The 13713-nt window shown below is 43.2% G+C and overlaps 1 non-coding gene across 1 annotated transcript; it reads right to left on the bottom strand.

Moving 5' to 3' along the window:
• Positions 1–6677: 6677 nt before the first annotated feature.
• Trnak-cuu (transfer RNA lysine (anticodon CUU)) lies at positions 6678–6750 on the bottom strand. Its single transcript has one exon. It is a non-coding gene; the product is annotated as a tRNA-Lys (tRNA).
• Positions 6751–13713: the final 6963 nt, after the last annotated feature.

Below are 13713 nucleotides of genomic sequence, written 5' to 3'. Positions count from 1 at the left end.
ATCGAGCTAAAAAAAGAAAGAAAGAAGGAAAGAAGGCCGTCAAGGTGTGGATGCTGGAGTGGCCTGAAGGCGCTGCCTCTGCAGCCTAGGTTCAAGGGCATCCCAGGACGGCCTGAGGCGGTGGGAAAGGGGTCCATCTGGAAGTTCCCTAGGTTAGAAAGCCGTCGCCGAGTTCGTGGGCCTCCACTCTCCCACCCCCGGTCCACACGTGGGTGGTGAGAATAATGGCGGAGTGGACTTCGCTGCCCGCCTTTTCGCGCCCTTCCGCCATCTCTTCTGAATGCACACAGACGGAGCAAGCTCGTCTTCGCATCCTCAGCTCGGGCTGCTGCACGTCAAGGGCCCTTTCCTCTCCCTGCTTCGTGAGAGCTGCAGGTGTCCCTGCGGCGGTGCATGACCGTGAACTTGAGATGGGCCCTCAGAGCCTCTGCCCGGTGGTCAGGCCCTCCCACCGCAGCTCCCGGCCCAAACTCCCTGCACAAACTTAGTCTCGATGGCTTTCCTAAGCTTCCCTTGAGCTGGCTTTGCCCGCACTTACTCCCCAGGCCCATCTCCATTGGCCTGACGCAATTTCTCCTTAGATAACACAAGCCCTTCCCTGGCCAAATAACCCCACAAAGAGCCTTCCTCCCTGCAGTTGAATGTAAGCCAGCTAGCTACTCCTTAGGGTAGCAGTTCAGAAAGGGACAAGGGCTGTCACCAAAACTATGCTTTTTTTTTTTCCTTTTTTTGGTATTGGAGTTTGAACTCAGGGCCTACCCTTTGAGCCACTCCACCAGCTCTTTAATGTGTTGGGTGTTTTTGAGATAGGGTCTCACAAACTGTGCCCTGACTGGCTTTGTGTTATGATCCTCCAGATTTCTGAGGAGCTAGGATTACAGGCATGGGCCACTGGCACCTGGCTATGCTGTTTTAAAACAAGATTTCCTATAAAATACTTAGGTGCGTTTTAATTCAAAACTAAAAAAATGAAGACACCTCCATGCCTCATCTGTGCAGTTCTTCCCACAAAGATGACTACTATGGTTGGTATCCTTAGAGTGTTTTTATCCTAGAGCCCTCTATGTGTGATTTCTGCATCATACACACACGTGTGTGTGTGTGTGTGTGTGTGTGTATGCATATATATATTGTCTCAATGTTTTCTTTACACAGGTAATATTTGAATATTTAGATTGTTTATGATACAATTCAGATATCATTTCATTTCACTCCTTTTACCTCACCACTAGTTGGCATTTCATTTTTCTCTACCCTCTTTCTATGCTTTCTTTTACCATAAGTGGACTGGGTATATTGTTCTGTGTCTTCTTTTTTAACTTAATGACATGGCTTAGAGAGCACTCAAAGTATAGGTCTATCTCACTTTTTTTTTTAACTAGGGTTTGAATTCAGGGCCTTTCACTTGCTAGGCAGGTGCTCTACCACTTGATACACGGCTCCAACCCTTATGTCATATTTTTAATAAGACTTGACTGCTATCATATAAATCACTTATTCAACCTTACTTCTATTGCTATACATTTAGGTTCCTTTCAGTTTTTCACTATTAGAACCCATGACCAGCTGGAGGCATGGCTCAAGTGGTACAGTGCCTGCTTTGCAAGCACCAAGCCCTGAGTTCAAACCCCAGTCTCACCCAAAAAAGAAACCTATGTCTTTGAACATAAATCTGTGTGCATATAGCTGATACTTTTTAGGACCCAAGATGTAGAATTACTAGGAAGATTTCATCATTTTACATTAAACCAGCAATTTAAGAGAAGCCCTAGTCAGGCACCAGTGGCTCACATCTGTAATTCTACAGGTTTGGGAGGTTGAGATCAGGAGGATTGGAATTAGAAGCCAGCCCAGGCAAATGGTTTACAAGACCCCATCTCCAAAATAACCATAGCAAAATTGACTGGAGGTGTGGTCCAAGTAGTAGAGTGCCTGCTTTGAAAGCATCGAGCCCTGAGTTCAAATCCCAGTCCCACCAAAAAGAGAGAGAGAAGGCCTGTTTCCCCATATTCTTACCACACATGGTATTAGTTTCTCAGAACTGGTTGTACAATAAAAGGAAGTCATCTTATACAAGAGAAGCCAGGCATGAGAGCGTATCCTTTATCAACAGGTCAGAAACCAGGATAGTACTTAGCTGGGACAAGGGCATTGGCAGGGAAGGGGCACTAAGGAACTTCAAGGTGCTAGAAACATTCTGTGTCAGCCAGGCATTGGTGGCTCATGTCTGTAATCCCAGCTACTCAGGCCGCAGAGGTCAGAAGGATAGCATTCGAAGCCACCCTGGGCGAAATAGTTCATGAGACCTTATCTTTAAAAAAACCCATCACAAAAAAGTGCTGGTAGAGTGGCTCAAGTGATACAAATGCCTGCCTAGAAGGGTAAGGCCCTGAATTCAAACCCCCTACCACCAAAAAAAAAAAAAAAAAAGCAAGAAAGAAACAGTCTCTGTTTTGATCTACATCTTTTTCTTATGTGGTAACATGTCAAAATTCATCAAGCTATATACTTATGAATAATGTACTTCCCCATAGCTATATTATATATATGTATGAAGAAAAATATTTTAAAGTCACTTTTTGAATATTTTACTGCGAAAAATTTCAAACATGCAAAAAAGTAAAGAGAATAATAACGTATCACCTCCGTTAAATAACTATGAACATTTGTTCGTGTTTGCATAATGATCGTGTGTCCTGTGCATGCGTGTGTGTGCAAATAAACCATGACCCTTCATGCCTGCTTTCTTTAATATGTGCTCCCAAACTGATGATTCTACATACCAGTACCACAATCATATACAGCACAGTAACACTGATTCCCTAAAATCATACAGTATATCCATGCCAAATTTTCTCACTTGTTCCTCAAAATAGTTTTATCCTTGTGTGATTGTTTTTACAAAACAAGATCCATTAAAAGACAATGGGATTTTGGATGGTAAATCTCTTAAGTCTTTTTAAATTAGATCAGAAGTTCTTAACCTAGAAGTCTGTGAATGCAATTCACAGGATCCAAGAACTTGGACAGGGGAAACATAGCATCTTTATTTTCTCCTAACTGTTGTGCTGAGGTTTGAACCCAGGATCTACACCTTGAGCCACTTCGGCCAGCTCTTTTTTTTGTGTTGAGTGTTTTTGAGATAGGGTCTCTGGAACTATTTGCCTGGGCTGGCTTCAAACCTTGATCCTCCTGAACTCTTCCTCCTGAGTAGCTAGGATTATAGACATGAGCAACAGGCTCCCTGCTCTCCTAACTCTTAACTGATATTTAGCATTTCCTTCTACTGAAGGTAGGAAATGACAATAGTTATCAGCACCTATGGATTCGATGCCAGGCAAAATTAAAGTTCATGCAGATACCATGAAAGTATCATTTACATTCATCACTACTCTGAAATGACTGTAGTTAGTAGACTGCCTGCTAGATCCTGTTACTTAATGCATCAATAGCAAGGCAAGTGCCTATTTTTAAATATTTTAATAGCTGTATTTCAATATAATTGTTTTCTTTTATAATCTTACATATTTTATGTTATGCACTTAAAAACATTCTGAGGAAAGAGTCAATTGACTTCTTTGCCACTAGAACTGGAAAGTGGCCTGTGACAAACACAGTCCACCCATGCATATACCCTTTCTTAGTAGTGGTGTTAATACGTGATCATGGCATTCACTTCCGGAATAGCCTGAGCCTTTTGAATGCCTACCACTCTGAATTTGATTGCTTATATATGATGTTACTTAACTGGTTTCCCTTTCCCTTGTATTTTCTATAAATGTAAAGTTAGGTCTAAAGTATCCATTGATCTAAGTTGACTGTCTTTGGCAAGAACATAGATAGATGATAGATAGATAGATAGATAGATATAGATTTTTTGGATGGGGCTGGAGTTTGCACTCAGGGCTTCATGCTTGCAAAGCAGGCATTCACAAAACAGGCGTTGCGGGGAGGAGGATAAAGGAGAATGATAGAGGGGGTTGAATTTAACTATGACATAAGAACTTTTGTAAATGTCACAATGTACCTACAATACAACAATAATATGATTTAAAAAAAAAAAAAAAGCAAGCTCTCTACCACTTGAGCCACACCTCCAGTCCTGGCATACCCACCATTCAATTTCTACAGTTATTATATGCAGGCCACCTTGTTTCGTTGGTACCCTTCATTCTTCCTCCACAAGAAACAGATAACATACATTCCACCTATCATGTCTATTTAATTCATTTACAATTAGATATGTACCTCTAAAAGTTAAGTCATTTTTACACAGTCCCGTTATTACATGAAAAGAAAATATTTCCTTTATATCTAATTTAAGTATCCAATCAGTGTTTAGATTCCCTCATGGTCTCAGACATGTTCTTTTGTGATTGGTTGAAATCAGCATCCAAACAATGTTCACACATTTGAATCAACCAAGATGTGTCTGTCTGTCTCTTTTTTTCTTGCCATTTACTTGTTGCCATTTATTGAACCAGAAAGAATTAGCACATTTTCTTAAAATGTTTGATTTATAGATTAATTAAACATAATGTTTTCAAATATGAGTTCCATGGAAGAATAAAATGTGTTCGATTTGGCATTTCTTGGCATTTTTAGTACAAATGGAAATAAATCGTTAATCCACAAATCATCAACCAACAGTAAGAAGAAAATGTGCTTTGAGTTAAGTTTTTAAAAGATACTACTTCAGAGCTGTGCATGATGGTTCACTCTTGTAGTCCCAGCACTTGGGAGGTTGAGACAGAAGGATCTTGAGGTGGAGGCCAGGCTGACCCTATCTAAAGAAAAGAAAAGAAAAATGAGATTTGATACTAACTTCCCCACTTGGGGCCACTTAGAGCCACATCAAAACAAACTATTCCTTTTCACAAAGCTTCTTGGAGAATAAAGACAATGACTACTTTACATAAGGTAGAACAGAATAAATTTGAAATCACAATCACTCCCAACCAGAATGCTGATTTGTTCCTCTCTGGCACTTGCATCACAAAGTACCACAAGCTGGGCGGCTTACCTAGCAGAACTGTACGGTGTTAGTTCTGGGCTAGAAATCCCAGGTAAAGGTGTTGAGAGCCATGAAGAAGAAACGGGTCCCCGCCTCTCCCCTAGCTTCTGATGGTTTGCTGACAGTCCTCTGTGGTTCCTTTATTTGCAGAAACATCACCTCAGCCTCTGCCTTGATGTTCCCTGTGGGTGTGTAGCTGTTTGTCTTTGACCCGATTTCCCTCCTTTCAGGAGGACCCCAGTCACACTGGATGAGACACCTACATCAGTATGGCTTCATCTGCAGCAACAGAATTTCCTGTTGAAATTCTTCCTAGAATTTCTAGGTGACTAGAAAGGTCACCTTCTAGTACTGAACTTGGGGGGCGGGAAGGGGATGTAATTCAACCTATGGCACTGACCTGTATTAAACAGATGTAGGAGCCAGGCACAGGTGGCTCACGCCTGTAATCCTAGCTACTCAGGAGGCAGAGATCAGGAGGATTGAGGTTTGACGCCAACCCAGGCAAACAGTGTGTGAGACCCTATCTCAAAAAACCCTCCCCAGAAGTCGGACTGGTGGAGTGGCTCAAAGTGTAAACTCTGAGTTAAAATCCCAGTACTGCAAAAAATATATAAATGTACAATGTTTCATTGACTGCTTATCAATGTGCTGGTTCTCTCTTCTTTGACCTGGTTTGCTTCTCTGAAAAAATTCCACATTACTTCTCATAACTGCTCATCTGAAATAATGAGAGTAGTTGGGAAGTCTTCATTTTGTTGTTGTTTGTTTATTTTTTGAGACAGGGTCTCCAGGCTGGCCTCGAGCTCCTGATGCTCCTGCCTTGCCTCCCCGGGATTACAGGCATGGGCCACCAGCCCTGGCCTCATCTTCACTTGTGATGCTGAAATTTTCTTCCAAGGTCTGAAATCATTATTTCAAATTGATAAGATACTAACATATGGTAATTGCGAAGAATGTTTGAGAATCGTTGGGAATGACTGAAAAGATTTAAGGACAAGGAAAGCCCACAAAAGCAAAGTTTTGCTCAAAGAAAGTGAACTCTTTTAGGAAAACATGAAGGAGAGGAGAATTATTTGTTTGAGATACTAAAAGGACTGAATCAAAAACTTGCCATTTGAATCACTGACTTAAAAAAAGCAAAATAAAAGTCTATTCACAGAAACTCCCTCAATAGCTCATCACTAACACAATCTCACAGAATTTAAAATGTAACAGTAGGACTGGAGGTGTGGCTCAAGTGGTAGGACGCCTGCTTGACTCCCTAAGTTCAAACCCCAGTCCAACCAAGAAAATAAAATAAAGCCGAGCATGAAGTAAAAAATAAGTATTTCACATTTTGACAGAGATCACTCTGGCAATGCTTATGAATTTTACGATGTCGTTAATTGTGGTGTCTTAGCTCCATTGGCATCCCTCTGCCCTTCAAATAGACCACAGAGTAGCAAATATTTTCTACCCTTGATAGAATTTTCCTGTATTTATGGGAGGAAACTTTCTAGTTTCATTGTTCCTTTTTTTTCAAACTCTGCATTAACGAGTTTTGTTTTGTTTTGTTTTTTTTGTACTGTGTAGTTTGAAAATAAGGAACTCTGAGCTAAATTCAGTTGTAGCTGAACTGAAAGTGAGCAATGATTGAGAGCTGGCAAAGCAAAACCATAGCCGCCCAACGTGGGGCTCGAACCCACGACCCTGGGATTAAGAGTCCCATGCTCTACCGACTGAGCTAGCCGGGCCGTCAAGACTTTCTCCTTTTCCAGTTCTTCTCAAAGGAGAAGGATGGCTGTAATTGGTTCGAAGGATGACATTATGCAGTAAGGGAGGAATCCGTCCTTAACCTTTTTTGGTAAAGTTTTGCACGATTCTCAACATTGCATTTTGTTTGTTTCCGAGCGCGAACCTCCGCGGTTTAATAAAATGTGCACGCCGCCCTCTAGCGACCCGCGCCCTCCGATAGGTGCGGCTGGCGGGACCTCGGCCAGCTCCGAGGACGCAGCTCCCTGCGGACGATCGGAACCCGGGGACCCGCCCGGACCCCCTTACAAATGACCGGAACCGGGGGACCCGGCCTAACCCCTGCAAACGATCCGAACCGGAGAACCCGCCCGGACCCCTTACAAAGGATCGGAACCGGGGGACCCGCCCTGACCTCCTGCAAATGATTGGAACCGCAGGCCCAGCTCTCTCGCCCCACCGTGCGACTTTGAGAGTTGGGGGATTTTTCCTTGGCGGGACGGTGGTCCACCTAAACCATGCTGCCTTGGTCCCAGAAGATGAAAAAGCTAAAGGAGTCTCAGAAATTAATTGCAAATAACATATATAGAATTTGCGCGCGCAGAAAACTGAAAAGTGAAAACATGTATCCTATGATCTGATGCAGAAGCTCAGTGTGAGAAAGCACCATTATTCCAAGCCCTTCCCCAGGAAAGCTGGAAAAAGAAAAGGTGTGTTCGGCTTTTCCAGTACCAACTGTTTTTCTCAGTAATCAGTAGTCTCAGAGGGAGAGGGAGAGCTCGACTTTGTAAGAAAAAAAAATGCCATGTACGTTTGAAAAAAAGCAACTTTTTAAACTCTCTAAACAAGGACCATGGGTTGTGATTAGGCCTTGATATTTACACTTGATATTAACACTTGGCAGAAACTGGGTATTGACACAGAACACAGGTAAAAGGGACACAAACAGGTTACTGGTGGCAAGGAGCAGGTCTGACTTTACAATGGATCAGGCTGGTACCACCTGAATCCAGAGTTAATGTGAGTCTTGCTAGGAGTTTACGAATCCCTAACAAGGTGATGTGTCTTCTTGCATTTTTATTAATTACACATTAAGCTCTTAGTTACCAAAATCAATGGTGGTATTTATCCTAGCCAAAAATGTTTTATTTGGATCCATTAGCCTTTAAAATCTCAATTCCAGTTTATAGGAAATGACAGAGAGATAGAAAATTGTGATGAGGAAACAGTAACAAAATCAGAAAGTGGTTGAATGACCTGCTGCTATCAATAAGAGAGTTTTGTTTGTTTGTGGATGGTTATTTTATTTGTTTTTTGTTTTGTTTAGGAATCAAACCCAGAACCCCTTGCATGGTAGACAAGTGCTCTATCACTGAGTTGCAGCCAAGAGCCAGTATTTTACTTTTATTTACTTCATTTTAAAGTAGGACTGGAGTGTGAACTCACTCAGGGCTTCATGCAGGCTGTCTACTGCTTGAGTCACACCTCCAGCCCCCAATATTGTATTTTTAAAAATGATTTCTGCTGTATTAAAAAGAAACACAAGAACCGTAATACTCAAGTACACTAGGTGATCCTGAATTGGATATTATTCTGGAGAATCTGAATATCTTTTGAGTAGATGAAATGAAGATTTACTGTAATGGGAAATCGGAAATGTGTGATTAAAAAAAAACAGGTTGCAAACTAGAAGTGGGTGGTGCACACCTATAACCCAGCACTGGCCTCCAAAGGCTGAAGCAGGAAGATCATAAATTCATGGACTGCCTGGGCAATATAGTGAGCTCCTGTCTCAAAAAAGAAAAAAAATAGCTGATTGTAGAATAAAATGTCTCTCACTTTTGTAAAAAGAAGGTCATGCATGTTTCAAGGAATTGGTGATTGGCACATGGATGATGGGATGTAAAAATTTTACTATTTCCAATTTTCTAAAATACATCTAATAATGTAATGTAATAATAAAAGGATTTTTTTTAGTAGTAGAAAAAGAAAAAATAAAGTAAAATGACAATAGGACTTTGAAATGAGGCCAACAATTTAGGCTTATACAAACAAGACCCAGAAGTACAGGCACATCTTATGTATAAATGGACTCCAAATCTGATCCTAGCAATCCAGGCAAAAAAAAAAGGAAAGCTGACCATTTATACAGTTCATAATGTCCTTAGAACTGAAACTAAACTAACTCCTTGGGTACCAAGGCCAAAAAGAGGCATCTATACAGATCCTGTCATTCAGAACAAGTCTTATTGTAATACTCAGATTCCTGTCCTTTGGAATCCTCCGTGTATGTGTGCCCATGGGGGCTCCAGTGGATCCCTCTGCCTCTCACCACCTCACCTCACCCCTGCATTTCCTTTCCCACTCAGTTCACCTCTGTGTATCAGAAAAGAGAGCGAAGCCGGGGTCTAGACCCGTCTGAAACACAAAAACACTTGAAATGGCAGGAAGGTAATTTCCTCCAAAGGAAATGTGCTATCTTGGGCTGTCACCATGGAGATGTCTGAGATGCAATTCATGAAGACCTTGGGCTCCTGCCTCCTTCCCTCCTCCCCCTTGAAGTAATAGCCACAGCTAAAACAGACTCCTTAGTGATCTGGCGGGGCCTTCTCTAGCCTGCCCAGTCTGATATTTCCCTCAAAACTCTCCAAGGCTGTCCACTGCCTCAGGGTGAAGTGCCAAGATCAAACTCCTTTTTGAGGCCTAGCGGGTCTTGCCTAGTCTGGTTTCAGTCTAGCTCTCCTGGCCTCACCATTGCCAACTCCTGCCCACACTGGATGTTTCAGCCACACTGAGCTGCTGAGAAGAGCAAAACCATGTATTTTGATACTGGAGTTTTGAACTCAGGGCTTCACACTCACAAAGCAAGCACCCTACCACTTGAGCCACATCTCCAGTTCATTTTGCTTTTAGTCTCTTGAACTGTTTGCCTGGGCTGGTCTCGAACCTCAGTCCTCAGATCTCAGCCTCCTAAGTAGCTAGGATGACAGGTGTGAGTCACCAGCATCCAGCTAAAGCCATGCATATTTAAGCTTCCAGTAAGTCAAATGCCTTTCTGCCTTAGTTTGGGATGCTTGCCTCTCCACCAGGAGGCACGCCCTACAGGGAACTTTACTTCCTACCTGGATGGTGAATGTGTGCTCCTGTGCGCCCATGGTCCACTGTACTCCCTTCTGACTCAGCCCTATTCTCCCCTGCCATGATACAGAGAAAACACACCCCAAGATACTGGCCTAAGACCACCTACACTCTGATCCCACCAGGTCACTCATTAAGTCATCCAACATTGAAAACTGCTGCTTCCTTGCAGCAGAGTAGTGGGGACTGGGTGTATGGATACAAGTGGTGGGCGCTGCCTGGCACTCCAAGCATGGCTTGCCCACAATCTAGGAGTGTGGCTAGACAAGGATCTTGCTTTCCACCCATGGTGGGTGCCCATTAAATGAGGGGCCATGGGCCCTTCTCCAAGTATCTCATTGTCAACAGTACTGGTTCAGTCTGTGATCAGAAAACTTCCAAATTCTTTGACCAGCATGGAAGAATTCGTGGCAGGACACGTGGGTATAAATGGAATTTATTAAAAGAATCTACGCTAACCTAAGGGAAGGGGAGAACCAGGTGATTCCCATGCAGTAATCAATGAGTGGGGAGGGGCGTGGGTGGTTCCCCTCCAGGTGAGGGTGGTTCCTGAGCCAAGGCATGGTTAATCTAAGATATAATATTTTTCCATGAGTGCTGAACTTTCCCTAATTTAGCCTACCTCATCATCACAGCAAGGAGGTAGATTCTTGGTCTCATAAGCTCTGATTGCAAGGGAGGGGGCAGCAAAGTGGAATCCATGGGGTGGGGACAAGATAGCAGCAAGGAGAGGCCACACGGCTGCCATGCTGGCTTGGATAGCTGTAATCAAAAGGACAGTGTTTCTCAGGATGCAGAGAAATTGGGACCCTATATACCCTTGTAAGGATGTCAATGGTGTAACTGGAGAGTGGTCATGCAGTTCCTCAAAAGGTTATATGTACACGGAGTTACCATGACACCCAGCACTTCCGTTCCTAGATACACACCCAAATGAAGTGAAAATGTGTATCCACACAAAAACTTGCACACAGATGTTCACAGGAGCACTATTCATAATGGCCAAAGGAACAAATAAACCAAATGTCCACCGACTGATAATAGGTAATAAAATGTTCTATAATCTTATAATCTGTATAGCCATAAAAGGATTGAAATGCTACCACATGTTAGGGAATGGATGACCCTTAAAAATATTATGTTCAGTGAAAAAAAAGCCAGTCACCAAGACCATAACTTACATGAGTCCATTGATATGAAATGTATAGAATAGGTGGATCCACAGAGACAGAAGGTAGTGTAATGGTTGCCAGGGGTTTTTTGGGAATGGTGAAAATACTCTAAAATTAGTGGTGATGATTGTATACGTATATTTTTATATGTGTATACTAAAACCCACTGAGATTTGCAGTTTAAAGGGACTTCTTTTGTGGTGTTGTAAAGGTGCGTAAACTGCTTTTGCTGAAAAGCACCAACTCCTTACTCCTTACTCAGGAGAAAAGCACGGCCCCTGTCCATTTTGTATCTGTCTTTGCTTGAGCCATTCTCTTTGCAGTCTCTTTGCAATCACCTTGGATTCCAGGAAGGACAGAACTGATAACATCTTCCTGACAAGGAACTGAAACTGCCCCTAAGGAACAGCGGAGACTTGCAACACAGACCACCCCTCCAAATGAGGACAATTACCTATAATGATGAGGGTGCACCCTGGAGCAGGAGCAATCATGTCTTGGGAACCAGATTGCTCCCCTCAAGTGATGGCAGTGATAACATCTTCTTTGGAACCCCTCTGGGAATGCTTGCACTGAGATAATGGTCAACTGGAACACACCTGGGACTGGGACTGTTTAACTATGCATCTTTGTCCCCTGCCCCTAGTTCTTTTGTCTACTTAAAGTTCATGTCTGTACCCTGAAGGTGGCTGGGATGTGCTGAGTGCTTCCTCTGCCTCATGTCCCTAAGCAGTGTGATAAACCTCCTTTCTCTCCCTTCACCATGCCTTTTTATTTGGGGTTTAGGGGTGGGTGGCCGAACCTCACATATGGAATCTCAGAAGCTTGGGCCTCAGGCCCCAAAACTCTGGTTTCAGTGTGTAAATTATATTGTGAAGGTTTTGTTTTGTTTTGTTGGCTTTTTGTTCTGCTTTGTTTTGAGACAGGGTCTCAGTGTGTTGCCCAGACTGGTAAAGTCCTCAGCTTCCCCTGTAACTGGGACTGTAGACAGGTACCACTACATCTAGCTATGTCTGGTGTTTATTTGTTTGTTTTGTGTTCTTGGGGATTGAACCTAGGGCCTGGTGCTTGCTAGACAAACACTCTACCACTTGAGCCCTATATCTGTTATTTTAAAAGGAAGGGGAAAAGTCAAAACAAGTTTAGAGGAGATTAGATATATCCTAAATATTTAAGTTGCAAGATAAATGTGTGCTTTTTGCAATTTGTCCCTGTGTTTAACAATAGAATATACAACTTCATTTGAAGAAAAGGTCAAATGTCCACAGTCTAAATGTATAAAATGTCCTGTGGGGTGTAAGCCCTGGAGTAGCTGGGTCTCCTGGCAGAGCCTGTGCAAGCTGGGTTCCAGTCCCCACTCTGCCCTCCATCTGCTCTGTGGGTCCAGGCATATGGAGCCCCGATAATTCATTTCCATGAGCAAAAGACCAATACGCCAGGACCCTACAGGACTGTCCCTCCTCTGTCCATCCTGTACCTCCTTGACCCTCCCTGAGATAGCTGACAGAGCCCAGGCTGGGCTCCCACGCCTTCCCACAGGCTCCAAACAGCATTCCTTCAGGTTAAAAGGACAGAAAGGAAATGGTGAGTCTGTAGCTCACAATACTGCCATTGTGCCTGGCACAAAATTGTCATTCAGCTCGGTCTCCACTCCCCAGCTCTGAAAGGGCTGGGAAGCAGGCTCCAGAATGCTGTGGAAGCCAGCCAAACACATTGAGCTAGCATTTAACAATCCTAGCAGCTTTTTGTGGGAGCCTCCCCTCTGTAAAGGCCCCAAAAGAGCCTCAGCTGGTTAGATAACCTGTCCAGTCCCACACAGCTACCAGGTAGCAGAGCTGGGCTTCACACACAGTCCTGGGTTCCTTCAAAGCCTCCAATTGCTCATTCCACACTTGGTACACATGTATGTAGTTTTGTCCCTCTTGTCACTTTCCATTTCCTAGAAAGTTCTTGAGCAATCCTGGGAAGAAGGCAGTGTTGTCATCATCAGAAGGATGAGGACATGGAGGCACAGAGTGGTTAAGTTACTTGCTCAAGGCTACACAGCTAAAGATCAGCAGAACTGACACTTGAGCACAACAGTCTACATCCATGCTCTACCTATGTTCCGCCATTATGTCCTAGGCAAGTGACAAGATCTTTTTTTTTTTTTTTTATAAACTTAGGTTTGACTCAGGGCTTGAGCCACTTCACCTGTGATGGGTTTTCTGTGATGGGTTTTTCGAGATAGGGTCTTGCAAACTATTTGCCCAGGCTGGCTTTGAACTTTGATCCTCCTGATCTTTGCCTCTTGAGTAGCTAGTAGGCGGGAGCCATAGGCACCTGGCCAAGTGACAAGATCTTGAAGTGACCTTTTGTATTGTGAGTATTAGGAAGCATTTTCTGACCTGAGTAGAGTTGTGGGGGCTCTGGTGTGCAGGTCTGCTGTTGATTGAGCTAGAAGGATGGATGGACAAGTGAAGGGCCAGACAGGCCTGGGAGGCTGGCCAACGTCTGACCTAAAGGGAAGCCTGCTGGGCAGAGGATGGACCTCTGACTTTATTTAGAAAGGAACCAGAAATCTGGATGTTAAGTAAAAGATCGCGACTTTAATCTTGCTATCTAATTGTTTTTCTTTTTTTCACTGAGGCATTTTACTTGTACAAATGTTTCACA

Source organism: Castor canadensis, chromosome 19, assembly GCF_047511655.1.
Source record: "Castor canadensis chromosome 19, mCasCan1.hap1v2, whole genome shotgun sequence".
NCBI lineage: Eukaryota > Metazoa > Chordata > Mammalia > Rodentia > Castoridae > Castor > Castor canadensis.
This window is presented reverse-complemented; position numbering and strand designations above follow the sequence as displayed.